The 13,752-nt window shown below is 34.9% G+C and overlaps 1 long non-coding RNA gene across 3 annotated transcripts in view; it reads right to left on the bottom strand.

Annotated features, from left to right (window-relative positions):
- Positions 1–13,752, bottom strand: part of LOC117980099 (uncharacterized) — a 180,044-nt gene that overhangs the window by 96,968 nt on the left and 69,324 nt on the right. Inside the window, exon 2 of one of the 3 annotated variants that reach the window (XR_004671241.3) lies at positions 13,039–13,165. The exons of the other annotated variants lie outside the window; for them this stretch is intronic. This is a non-coding gene — a long non-coding RNA (uncharacterized LOC117980099). The remainder of the gene's footprint in view (positions 1–13,038; positions 13,166–13,752) is intronic. 3 annotated transcript variants of the gene reach the window in all.

Genomic DNA, 13,752 nt, shown 5'->3' with positions numbered 1-13,752 from the left:
TCAATGCATTTCATAAGAACTAACAAGGCAAGTTACCTCTCAGCACAAATGGATAAATATTTCTCAGTTAATTCTTAGTGCTTACATGTTGTCATTAATTTTAGCCCTGAAGTTTTGAGAATGCAAAAAATAACTTCCTGAACAGCCCAGCACTTTCCTATTTTAAGAATGAAAAGCAAAAGTATAGCAAACATTTCTGCATAACAGAAATCAGCAAAACATGTTAACTGTGTGTGATACTGCCTGGAAAACCCAAAAGTCCTGCAAAATGCATGCCTTTTAAATATGTTTCACCTCCCTGGCAATTCGGAGAGGACATCTGGAGAATTCTTGTGCCCAGGTACACATAGGAGGCCAGAGATTTGTCTCTTTAATCACTTTGTGGTAGTAGCTTTCCTCCTGTTCTTCCTTGATAACAGTAATCACAGCCAAAATATTTTACTTGGAGTTTCCTCAGCATCAAGTGTGTCATTTTCTGGCTCCAACTGAATCTTTAAAAATAATCACCCCATTTTTTCCCCTCAAGCTACAATCATTTTATTTTCTCTTGTACCTTTATAGAAGAGAGAGAAAAAAAAAAGCAAATCACTCTTCCCAGAGGCAGAGGAAAAATAATTCCTTCAAGCCATTTTCTACATGCCTTCTTTCTCCAAGCTCACTTCCCTGGTAGTATAGGTTATTTTCTGTGTGGATAGTCCAGTCTGGTGTCTGACCTAAAGAGTAAAATTAGGTTCATGTTATTTCAACTGTGGAAAGTCCTAAATGTACTAAGATTTAATAAGGATGAGAAAACGAAAAATACATATTATGCATTTTTTCATGCAAAAAGGCAGCAAAAGTGCACTATTTGTTATTGCTACCACTTTAGCTCCATTTGTTCTGCCTCCACTTTCACATTACTATCACTGCTGGGAAGCTTCTAAGAATCCCACTAAAGTATTAAAACAAATACCAAAAAACAAGAAAAAACAAATAAACAAATGAACCCTGCTTTGCTCTTGCCTACTACCTCCTGCTACTCTCTCTATACCTTGTGTGAGGAAGGTCTTTCCTATGTTTTTCCTATGTCAACATGTAATGCTAAAAAATAAATAGGCAGAAATAGGAGCAAAGTTGTTAGTTTATTGTTTTTAGTTTTATACCTAAATCTGCAGTATTTTTTTCCTAAGCTTCACTAAGCCCTTAAAAGTAAATCAAATTTAATGCATCCATATGCAATAGATTTATTACTCTTGGTTACTCTAATCTTCCTCGGTTAAAAATAACTCGGACAGCTCATTAATTAAAAAAATATTTCCTTTTCATTGATTTGAAGAATCTCAGTAATACTCATTCTTTTAAGTTTGTGTTACTCTGACTTCAAGGGCCTACTACTTCTCAAAACAGGGGGGCTTGATGTCCAGGTACATACACCAAAACAGGCAGAATTATTTCCTAAGATGTAGTCATGTGTTTTCCCATCATTTAACATTGTAGTACTTAGCATATCTTTTGGCCTCTTGAAGAGAATTCTCCTACTTCCTTTTCTCCTGATACTGAAAGATTTTCATTAAGAACACAGATTATTGGTATTAGTATTAGTCTAATTAGTAAAATGAACTACACTGAGAATAGAGAAATGGTCCTCATATAATATCTCTGTGGTAAATTTTTTTGATATGCTAAAGGTGTTCTTTACAGATATTTCTGTGAGAAAACACTCAGAAGAATTCTTTTGTCTTAGCTTTTCATCTACATTTGCACAATGTTTGCTTCTACATAATAGGAGTCATGACCATGCTGACCTTTACTTCGCTAGTCCTGGTAAACAAAGAGTATAGCTTTATTCAAATAAACCATCACTGATATGGATTGGCCCTGAGGCCTCACCCAAATCTCATGTTCAGTTGAAATTCCTATGTGTTGGGGAAGGGGAATGGATCATGGGGGCAGATTTCCCTCTTGCTGTTCTCATGATAGTGAGTTTTCATGAGATCTGATGGTTTAAAGATTTTGGCACTTCTCTCTCTCTCTCTCTCTCTCTTTCTCTCTCTCTCTGTCTGTCTCTCTCTCTCCCGCTCCACCATTGTAAAGATGTGCATGCTTCCCCTTTGCCTTCTGCCACGATTGATAGTTTCCTGAGGCCTCTCAGTCATGCCTCCTGTTAAGCCTGCAGAACTGTGACTCAATTAAACCTCTTTTCTTCATAAATTACCCAGTCTCCACTAGCTCTTTATAGCAGAGTAAAAATGAACTGGTATAGAAAATTGGTACCAGGAGAGTAAGGCACTGCTGTGAAGATATGTGAAAATGTGGAAATGACTTTGCATCTGGTTAACCAGCAGAGGGTGGAATAGTCTGGAGGGCTCAGAAAAAGGAAGATGTGGGAAAGTTTGGACCTTCCTAGAGACTTGTTGAATGGTTGTGACCAAAATGTGGATAGTGATATGGACAGTGAAGTCCAGGATGAGGGGATCTCAGATGGAGATAAGAAACTTGATGGGAACTGAAGTAAATGTCACCCTTGCTATGCTTTAGCAAACAGACAGGCAGTATTGTCCCCCTGTGGAACTTTGAATTTGAGAGAGATGATTTAGGGTATCTGGCAGAAGAAATTTCTAAGGAGCAAAGTGTTCAAGATGTGGTACAGTCATTTGCATTCAAGAAGAGATGATAAGAAATTGAAACTTATGTTTGAAAGGGAAGCAGAGCATAAAAGCTTGAAAAATGTGCAGCCTAACCATGTGGTAGAAAAGAAAAACCCATTTCCTGGGAAGAAATTCAAGCAGGCTTCAGAAATGTGCATAAGTAAAGAGAAGCCTAATGTTAATAGCCCAGACAATGGAGAAAATGTTTCCAGGGTACTTCAGAAAACTTCGTGGCAGCCCCTTCCATCACAGACCCAGAGGCCTAGGAGGGAAAAATGGTTTAGTCTGCCAGACCCAGGATCCAGTTGCTCAGTGCAGCCTTGGTACATGGTGCCTTGCATCCCAGCTACTCCAGCTCTGGCCATGGTTCAAAGGGGCCAAGGTGCAGCTCAGGCCATTGTTTCAGAGGGTGCAAGCCCCAAACCTTGGTGGCTTGCCCATGGTGTTGGGCCTGTGGGTGCACAGAAGACAAGAGCTGAGGTTTGGGAATCTTTGCCTAGATTTCAGAAGATCTATAGAAATGTCGGGATGTCCAGGAAGAAGTCTGCTGTAGGGGTGGAGCTCTCATGGAGAATCTCTAGCATGGCAGTGCAGAGGGGAAATGTGGGATTGGAACCCCCACACAGAGTCCCCACTGTGGCACTGCCAGTGCAGAGGGGAAATGTGGGATTGGAATCACCACACAGAGTCCCCACTGTGGCACTGCCTAGTGAAGCTGTGAGAAGAGGGCCATCATTCTGCAGAACCCAGAATGCCGAATCCACCAGCAACTTCCACTTTGTCCCTGGAAAAGCTGCAGGCACTCAACACCAGCCCATGATGTTTTATTATGCATTTTTTCATGCAAAAAGGCAGCAAAAGTGCACTATTTGTTATTGCTACCACTTTAGCTCCATTTGTTCCACCTCCACTTTCACATTACTATCACTGCTGGGAAGCTTCTAAGAATCCCACTGAAGTATTAAAACAAATACCAAAAAAACCCCTGCTAAATTATTTGTGCTTTTACTGTAAGAAAATAGGCATTTTTTCAACAGAGTTTAATGGTAGCACCTAAGTCACATATCCGAGGCCAAATAATTCAAGGAATTAAGGCAATTTTCAGAATAACCCATGAACTTTTGCCTCAATTACCTGTATTATCCAATATGATCACTTGAATTATCTGCAGTGGTACCTTTATCTCTTTGTTTCAACCAAGTGGTCTGACCTGAATATACTGGGTAAAAGTTAATAAGCAAAAACTATTTAAAAAATTACTAAAAGATAAATATCCAAATCATAGTATATTTTTAGTTGACCTTTGCCAGTTCTGTTGGGGACTACTGCAGTGTAAGGTCCTACAAATATATACAAGAGAATGACAGTGAATGAAGACAAAGTTGGGCTTGAGTCTTATCCAGTCTCAAAATACATATCTTTAAAAATCTTTTCATATTTGAAAAAGGAAGCGTGAACAAGTGTATTCCTAGTTCTTAACAAAATGAGTTTGCTCAAGTGTATACTTTCATAAGAAACAGATTGGAGTTTCCATTTTCAACAAAATAAAATTGCATTTATTTTGGAAAGATTATAAGTTTTATATCTCCAAAGGCAAAAACATACACTTAAGTGTGAAAGAGGAGTAAAAGTATATTGGAACATTGATATAAAATAAGTAATTTATCTCATTTTACACATTTATCTTTTCTTCATTTGTGGCTGTACCACAAGAAGTTGGAGGGAATCTATCTAACACATTCTGTAGTTGTGAACTTTTATGCCTTCAAAAGAAGAAAAGTAATTCATTAGAGAAACATAACACTCTGAAATAAATATGTGGAATAAACTTTTACATATCTGAAACATAACTTTTCTCTAAAGTATTTTGCTTTCTTTTTTTAGAATTTACACACTTTAATTATAGTGAATGTGAAGAAATCATTTGCCAAATTACAGCTCCATATTTTTAATGAAAAAGAGCCTTAAGCAAAAGCTATCACTTGCAACTCAAAACTGAAGAAATATTTTAATCATACATGAACTAAAAGAGAGCATCATTATCACTTTCTGGCTATGGCTATTTTTAATGCTATAAAAAGCTTATTATTCAGTATACAATATATTTTCTTCAACACATCTACTCTAAACATCAAAACTTTATTCTATTTGCCAGAAGAAATATAAATGACATTCTCCAAAGAGGGAGTTTAACCAAATATTATTTTCTTGTATACCGTTTTCCTAAGGCTCAAGTTACCCCAAGTTAGTATAGACACAGCTATGGATAAATAACCTGAGATTGTTCTCATACAGTGTGACTACTGATTCAGCTAGGAGTCTGTCACCCTTGTGTATTGAATGAGATTGTTGCCTTTGAAAGTTGATAAGAACACTTCTTCACCGTTATGTAATCTAGACACTACCTTCATAGCTAATTGCATTTTTGTCAATAAACCACATTTAATTTGGTTCATAGTTTTTCTCTTATTATCAAAATTATTCATAGATGTCAATGATAGATGAAACCAGAGCCTGGGTGACAAAGTGAAACTCTGCCTCAAAAAAAAAAAAAAAAAATCTTCACCAAAATTCCTGACTGTACCTGTTACTCTAGTTATAAAAATTTGTTTTCAGCATCTTCAAAATGCATTTATTTTAATCGTCTTTCTCTATGATATATAACATATACTCAAACAAGTATCTGCTTTAATGAATAATTGTAGAGTTCATGCTCATATTACCATTAAGCATTTCGACAAATACAACAGGGCCAGAAACTCAGGAGTCAATCATGAGTCCTGCTCCAAACACAAACCTATATATCTCTTTTCCAGGAATATTTATTATTACAATTTTATGATAATCAATTCGTTCCTTTTCCTTGTAGTTTTGTTATCTGTCTAGGCATCTCTGAACAATGTACCTTGCTTTGGTCTTTTTTAGAACTTTATATAAAACAGCATCAAAGGGTATAAAACATCTGTGTCTTGCTGTTTTTATTCAAAATTCATCTATATTTTTGTGTATAGCTGCAGTTTGTTATTTTCAATACTGTGTAGAACTTTATTTTAGACTACATTGTTATTGCTTTACCAACGAGTATTGAGAAAAGTTTGAATTACTTAATGTGGAGCTATTTTTAATTGTCCTGTGCCCAGGTACTTCATTTTCTAGGGTATATTCCTAATAATGGAACTGTTAGGTCGTGAAATATAAATATTCGACTGTTTAGAATGTGTAATCTATTTGCTTTTCTTTTTGTGGCTACAATAAAAGTAATAACATCCATCATAAGTTAAAAGTCTATTGATAGCTCAATCTTTCTCCTGATAATTACATGGGCTAAAATACTGCTATTTATGTTATTGTTATTGGATATTTTAATCTATCTTGAGCTTTTAACACTAAAATGCACTAATTTTGTTTGTACAGTCATGATTTGTTTAGATTTATCTGTATGTTCACCACTTTTTTCTTTCTTCTCAGACCTTCTATCCAGAAGCATTAGCTTTCTGCCAGAGGTCTACTGGTTACATGATTTTTGCATGAATGTGAATTCATGTAATTCTTATTATTGAAGATATTTTTGCTTGATTTCATATTCTAGGACTCCAGTCCTCTGTCCTCTTTTGCCGCACATTGAAGATGACATTCCACTAACTGTTAGCTTACAAGTGCTGCTGTTAAAGAGTCAGTTGTCAATTTACCTTGCATAATTTTGTGAATAATCTCTTCATTCTTTGGTTAATTTTAACAATGCCTTTCCTGTTTTGATGTTTTAAAATTTAACTATGGTGTGTCTAGATGCAATATTTTTAAAAATTATTCTAAAAAGAATTTGTTAGGCCTCCTGAATCGGTATTTTTATTAGTACAGGAAAAATTTAGCCATTATCTCTTGAAATATTAACTTTGCCTCATCGTCTCCCTGCTTCCTTCTTTACATTCTGATTAAATGTACTGTAGACTTCACTATATCTACCATGTGAAATTTCCAGATTTAAACAAATCTAGTGATATATCACTGTGCTCCCCTTTAAATAGTTTTATCTAAACCTGCTTCTAGTTTACTTTGCCTCTTCTACCGTGTCTGATCTGATGACAATCCTTTCCATTAAGTTTTTGATTTTGGTTTTTCTATATTCAATGTCTAAATGTTCATTTTGGCTTTTAAAAATATTAGGCTATGTTTAATAATTTTGTGTCTCTGAGATATTTTCAACCTTATTTATAATTCCTTAACCATTGTAAATGTAGTTGTTTTATAATCTGTCTCTGATAATTGCAGATATCTGAAGTTTGTCTGAGTCCATTTCTGCCTTCTGTTATTTTTGCTCGTTTGGGCTTTTTTGGTCTGACTTCTTTTTATATTTGGCTAATTCTGATGGGTACTTCTTACTGTTGTTAAAAATGTTTTTAACAGATTTTTGGAGGCCTAGAATAAAGGTATCTTTTGTTATGAAGAATTTGTGTTTGCTTTTGCCAGTCCTATAGGCACTACCAAGTCAAAACCATCAAAAACCAAGATTGTGACTTAAGGTTTCATGTACAATGCAGGTCACGTAAACCCAGGCTGTAAACTTATGCAAAACTCATGACTGATTCTGTTATCGGTGTTTTTCCTTTGCTTACTTTTCTTGCTCTTTCATTGACAAGACAACTTTCTAAGTGGTGTCCTAGGAAGTATAGTATTTTGGATCACAGTCTACAGTGGGGAAAATTTTTATGAGACATACCACTTGAGGTGAGCTTTGGGTCTTTACTTATCCTTCTTGTCTTCAGAAGCTTAAATTCCAAAGCCCAAGTTTGCCTAATTAGTAAATGCCACTATGGGAAAAGTTTCTTGGCTGCTCTGAGAGATTATTTACCTCTCTGAATTGAAACTTTCCTTTAGATAGATTCCTCTTATTTGTTAGTCTACGTATAGCTCATTTAAAGACAGCATTTAAAAAATATTTTATCGAACATTTGTAGTTGTTTTCAACAGATGATGTTATGGATTGAATCATGTGCCCTCAAATATTATATTTAAAGTCCTGACCCTCAGTACCACAAAATGTGATCTTATTTGGAATTCCTTCTCTTTTTGGTATTAAGGAAGATAGAAATATTAGACAACTTAATAGAAAAACAAACAAAAGACTTGAACAGATGATTCTCAAAAGAGAAAATCTAAATGGTCAAGAAATACATAAAAATGCATTCAACTTCATTAGTTATCAAAGAATAGAAGATTAAATCCAAAATTTAATACTGCCACATACTATTAGAATGGCTAAAATGAAATGCATTGCAAATATCGAATGTTAATGAGAATGTGTAACAAATGCGACTCTTATGCTCTGATAGACACATAACTCAGTACAGTCACTTTGAAAAACTGTTTCACACTGTCTACTGAAGCTGCACACACGCAAAGCTTTGATCTAGAAATTCTATTCTAGGTATATACCCTAAAGAAGTGTATACACACGTTTTCCAAAAGACGTGCTAGAATGTCAAATTAACAGCTGATGGGTATGGGTTTCTTTTAAAGGGGAAACAGAAATATTCTAAAATTAGATTCGGATGATGGTTGCAGAATCCCACGTTATACACTTTAAATGAGTAAATTGTATGGCATGTGAATTATATCCCAATAAATCTGAAAGAGAGAGGAAGGAAGGAAGGAAGGAAGGGAAGGAAGGAAAGGGGTAATGGTCAAGAAACAGAAAGTGGAGTTCCAAACTTAGCATAGCTATCAGTGAAACAGTATGCCTTGAAAATGTCTCTTAATCATCTTAGCTGCGATGGACCTAAGTTTTTTCATGTGGCAAATGAGGGTTTTAGACTGTTATACCATTAGTCATTTTTGGTGAATAATCCTTTCTCTAATTAAAAGAAAAGCACTCTTCACTTAATTGTCATCATAAATCTTAATACATTTTTGATTTCTGAAATTTTTGTATCATTAATGGCCTCTTAACTAACTTATTAAATTTCTTATGATTTTCTGAAATTAGATAACACCTGCCAAGGAAACCAAAGCAAAATGGCTCAGAGCTCACTATATTAAGAGTTCCTTAGCTAATGAAATTCTTAGATTCTGGTATCATAGGTTCTGTCATGAAAGGTATTTGCATAAAATATTGAAGCTACCGTACTCAAACAAATTTTTGTAAGAGTTATAATTCTTTCAACAATAAAAATACATAAGTTTGATATTTATATGAAGATATAAATTTATATCGACAATAAAAATACATCAGTTCAATATTTATATTAAGATACACTGGCATAAATATATTTTGGCAACATTTATACAGTTAAGACTGAAAAAGAAAGTACCAGTTATGAATGAACAAGGAAATATCCTGGTGTCTCTAGGCTTCTGCTGGGACAGATGCTTCTATTGCCTCTGGTTAGTGTGTGAAATAAAGCACATCATTCAAAAACCGTACTATAATAATTCCCTTTCTTTGGATTGATTGAAGCAAAACCAGCTATATTTTTCTACTGTGTTATACTTTCCCTCAGATAATTAAATGTGGCTGTCTTGCAGTAAACCAACACATCTGACAAACTTCTGAGGTCTCCAAGGACAGGTAACATTACATAAAATAAAATGTGTACAAGGAATTTAATTATATACTTAAATAATTATATGCGTTTATTGCTTGTCATTTGATATATTGTCTGTAATTTCACATAAATATCTAGAGAATTATGATATTTGTATAGAATAGGCTAGATGTAGGCAATTGGTTTATTATAGGTGCCCAATTTGGCCCCTAGATGGAATTTTGCATTTAATACACACTCCATTGTGTTTTGAGATTCCCCATTATTCTACCTGGACAGAGCTAATGAGATTATGCAAAAAGAAACATTAACTTTTCAAGTTACAATATTTATTTTCATTATATCATTTATAACTTTTGAAATTAGTATCAAGAAAGGACTGACTTCAGGGCAATATTTAAAATTATTTGAAAGTATATTTGATTAGAACTTCATTTTGTCTAAAGCTTTGCCATATTTAAGTTATTTCTATTATTTTACAGATATAGGTTTATAATATACAATACAAAAACAGAATTGTGCACTGTAAAGAAAATTCAACTAGGATTCAGATGACTTAATTTATTTTAGGCAACTAATTTAAATTTCTTTTTTTTTCTTACTTGGAAATGAAGTAAACTATACAAATCTCAAACTGCAAATGGCATAGATATACAGTTTGATGAATTTTCACAAACTGAACATAATCACGTACTCAACACACAGAATTTAAGAATGGGCCTTAACCAGATCCTAGAAGGTCTGCTTGTATCTCCCTAGCGCTCCTTAAAGGGGGCTGCTATTAATCAGATTTCCAGCATAACCAATACCTTCAACCTGTGTTGGGTTCCCATTAAATTGGAGTAAAAGAGTATAACCTTTTTTATGTCTGGGTTTTATTGCTGTAATTTAGGTTTAAGACATTATTTCATATTATTGTTTTGCTATTAGGTTGTGTAATATTTAAATCTTAATATTAAAATAAAAGAAAAATTATATTTGATGTTCTTTATAGTTCCTTCAGTTTCTACCAGGCTCTCATCTATGATTTATCTTTGCTCCCCAAAGAAGTAGGCAGGTACATTTCTACTAGGTAAATACCAGTAGTGGCAATTAAATATCTCTAAATAATGATAGCATGACCCCTTCAGGAAATAGTTCAAACTCCAGATACTGAACACATTCAATTCCATTCAAGTTTAATTCAGTTTAAGTAAAATACTTTTGGTTGGTCATTTATTTGGGGCATTTTATATGTTGCACAACGTCACTTGTTGACACACCAGCATTCAAGAAAAATTGTATTATTTTATTTCAACTAGGCTAGATTTAGCTTGAATTTTATTTGGTTAGACTGTAAACAGTCTCAATCATCCCAGTCTACTTTCTTTGGTGCAAAAGTAACATTGTTCTTAAACAGAAGGAAAATTTTAGGAGGCTTTTAGAACTTAGTACTTACTGCTACTAAGCTCAGTAGTTACATTCCCATGATTGAATATACAAGCTAAAAACATGCCACACACCCTAGCCACAACTTCCACCACAAATTCCACTTCACGTATGTCACAGATCCTGCCATTTCCTAGGGAGGCCACTAATATCCATCATCTATATTTTCTCTTGCTCCTTCATCTCAAAGCATATATCTCTTTCCTTCACTCTTTCCCTGCTACTCAACTTCTTCTAATTTCAAGGTCCTCCCCACCGAGACCAAAAAATGCATTGTCTTTAGACAACTAATGTTTTGAAGATGGGCTACAAAATCACAGAAACAAGTAATAAAGGACTAGCTTTCTTGACTTAGAAGAGGAAACATATAGAGAATTAAACACAGATAGCTCTCAATCTTTTAAGCAAATTAACATCTCAATAAGTGCATCTACCATATAACTAAGACTCTGGTACTGAATTCACAACAGAGCTGAGGGAAATTATTTTTTATTGATTTACTTAAGGTAATTTTTACGGATTCACTTCTGTCCCTGGAGCAGAGTTTGAGAAAATCTCTGCATTCACTCAGAACCATGGTTCTACCACTCTGCTTGAGCAATTCACCTAATCACTTAATGTTTTTAAAACATTTTTTGAAAATGGTCAATGATTACAGTCCCTTTCTTATAGTTTTGTTGTTGTATACAATAAATGTAAATAATGCATGGACCAAAATTATCTAACATATCTCTCTACCTATCTTTAAATAAATAAAATGACATTTAAACACCTACTGATGAGAGGAAGTTTTCTCTGGGTCTCTTGCTTTCTTATATATCTTGACAAGTATGCAAAAGCACAAGACTGATTTGTCTTTTGCCCAAGCCACTTAGTATTGTTTATGCAGCTGGCAATTTTGAGATCTGAAGAAATGCATTGCAGGAATGCATTACATAATTCTGAGTTAAACCAAATTTTTCTCTATAAAAATAATAGGTTTGTTTACTACTTAGTATGAAGTGGTGGATTCCCTAAGTTCTTCTCTTATGGCACATCCCACAGCACATGGAAGCTCTACCTGGCCTCCTGTGTCTCCGTGTGAGACGTGAGACGCAGAGACCCAGCTGAACAGTACCGATACTCTTGCTACTGCTTTTATTGAGAGTAATAGAATCCTTTATTTCTAACCAGGAGTCTCATGTCTTCTGTGAGCATCTGTGGAACTGTGACAGGCAAATTTATGAACTTGTATTGATATTTTGGCTGGCAATCTAGCTCCATTCCACACTGTCAAACTTATTAAGTAGGGTAAAGTCCATGTCTGGCTTATAACAGAATACCTGAAACCAGGTAATTCATAAACAAACAAAATGTATTTCTTATAGTTCCATAAGCTGAGAAGTCCAAGGTCTAGGGGCCAAGTCTGGTGAGAGCCTTCTTGCTGGTGTAGACTCTTCCTAGAGTCCTAAGGTGGCACAAGTTATCACAGGGAAAGGGAGCCTAGCATTCTAATATGCTAGATCAGGTTTCTCTTCCCCTTCTGGTAAAGCCACTAGACCCGCTCCCATGACAGCATGTTAACCTCTTAACCCAGTAATCCATTAATCAACAAATGAATAAATCCATCCATGAAGGGAGAGCCATCATGATTCAATCATCTTTTAAAGGCCCCACTTCTAAATACTGCCACATTGAAGATTGAGTTTCAATAAGAGTTTTGAAGAGACATTCCAACTTTAGGCTATACTATAGTTCTCCTGAAAAGAGAACTTAAGAGATGCTGAAAGTTGAAGAAAGGAAGCGACCATAACTAAGAAATAATATACATTCACTTGATTTTAAAAAGATATATTTAACCTATTTTACTGGCAAAAAAGCTGATTCACTTTGTATTATCATGCTCCTTTTCAATTTTATAGGAAAAAAGAAATGCATTTATTTATAGCTGACAGCAAAATAAATACTTATTTAAATTAGTAGAAGCTTTTCTTGCATGCATTGCTTTATAAAAAGCGACGAGTTTATTTTTGCTTTGAAATGTCTCTAAGGTATGGGAGGATGACACATTATGTGGGAATTTGCATGAGTGATTCTCTTAAACTTTCTAGTATCTTCTTGCCTATTGTTATGCACTTGCTTTAATCAGTTCAATTTAACAAGACAAGATACAGTCTTTCCAACTAAGAAATTAGATTGAACACAACCCAACTGACCTTCAGTGAAAAATTCAAGAAAGAAAAATAAGCTCATCTTTTCTTAAATTGTTTGCCATAAAGTGTAAACAATGGTAAATAAAACCAAACTTAGCCTTCAGCAAATAAATTAATCCTTCTGAATCTTGTGGGTTTTGTTTTTGTTTTACATTATAAATGGTGTTGGGTAGTATATCAGAATATTAGGGCTACTATACAGTGTATCAAAGGCTAGGTGAGTTAAACAACAGAAATGTATTTCCTCACAGTTCTGGAGACTGGAAGTCTGAGGTCAGGGTGTCCACAAGGTTGGTTTCTTCTGAGGCCTCTCTCCACGGCTTCCAGGTAGCTGGCTTCTTCCTGTGCCTTCACATGGTCTTCCCTCTGTACCTGTCTGTGTCATAATATCTTCTTAGAAAGGCATCAGTTGTATTGATTTAACTTCCAACTGAATGACTTCATTTTAACTTAATTATTTCTTGAAAGACCCTGTCTCCAAATACAGGCACATTCTGAAGTGCTAGTGGTTAATGCTTCATTACGTGAATTTTTGGAGGAAATAATTCAGATCAGAACAGGCAGATTATCATAAAGTGTATAAAACACCTGGTCAAAAAAAGTGCAAATGCAATAATCATCATCATTGTCATTATTATCCAATCCTTGCGGAAAGCACTAATGTAAAAATAATTACTTAGGATGAATCTTTTTATCTTGGTTAAAGACAGAATAAGAGGCTATGGTCTGAATGTCTGTGTCCCCACATCCCCAGATTCATATATTGAAACCTAACCTCCAAGGTGATGGTTAAGAAAAGGCATTTGGGAGGTTGATTAGGTCATGAGGGCTCTGCCTTCATGGATGGGATTAGAGTCTTTTTAAAACATGCTTGAGGGAGCATGTTTGCCTCTTCCACCATGTGGGAACACAGCAAGAAGGCACGTCTTTGAAGAAGAGAGAGAGTCTTTACCAGACACCGAA

This window comes from Pan paniscus, chromosome 3, assembly GCF_029289425.2.
Source record: "Pan paniscus chromosome 3, NHGRI_mPanPan1-v2.0_pri, whole genome shotgun sequence".
NCBI classification, from domain to species: Eukaryota; Metazoa; Chordata; class Mammalia; order Primates; family Hominidae; genus Pan; species Pan paniscus.
The sequence above is the reverse complement of the archived record's forward strand: the minus strand, read 5'-3'. Positions and strand labels throughout refer to the sequence as shown.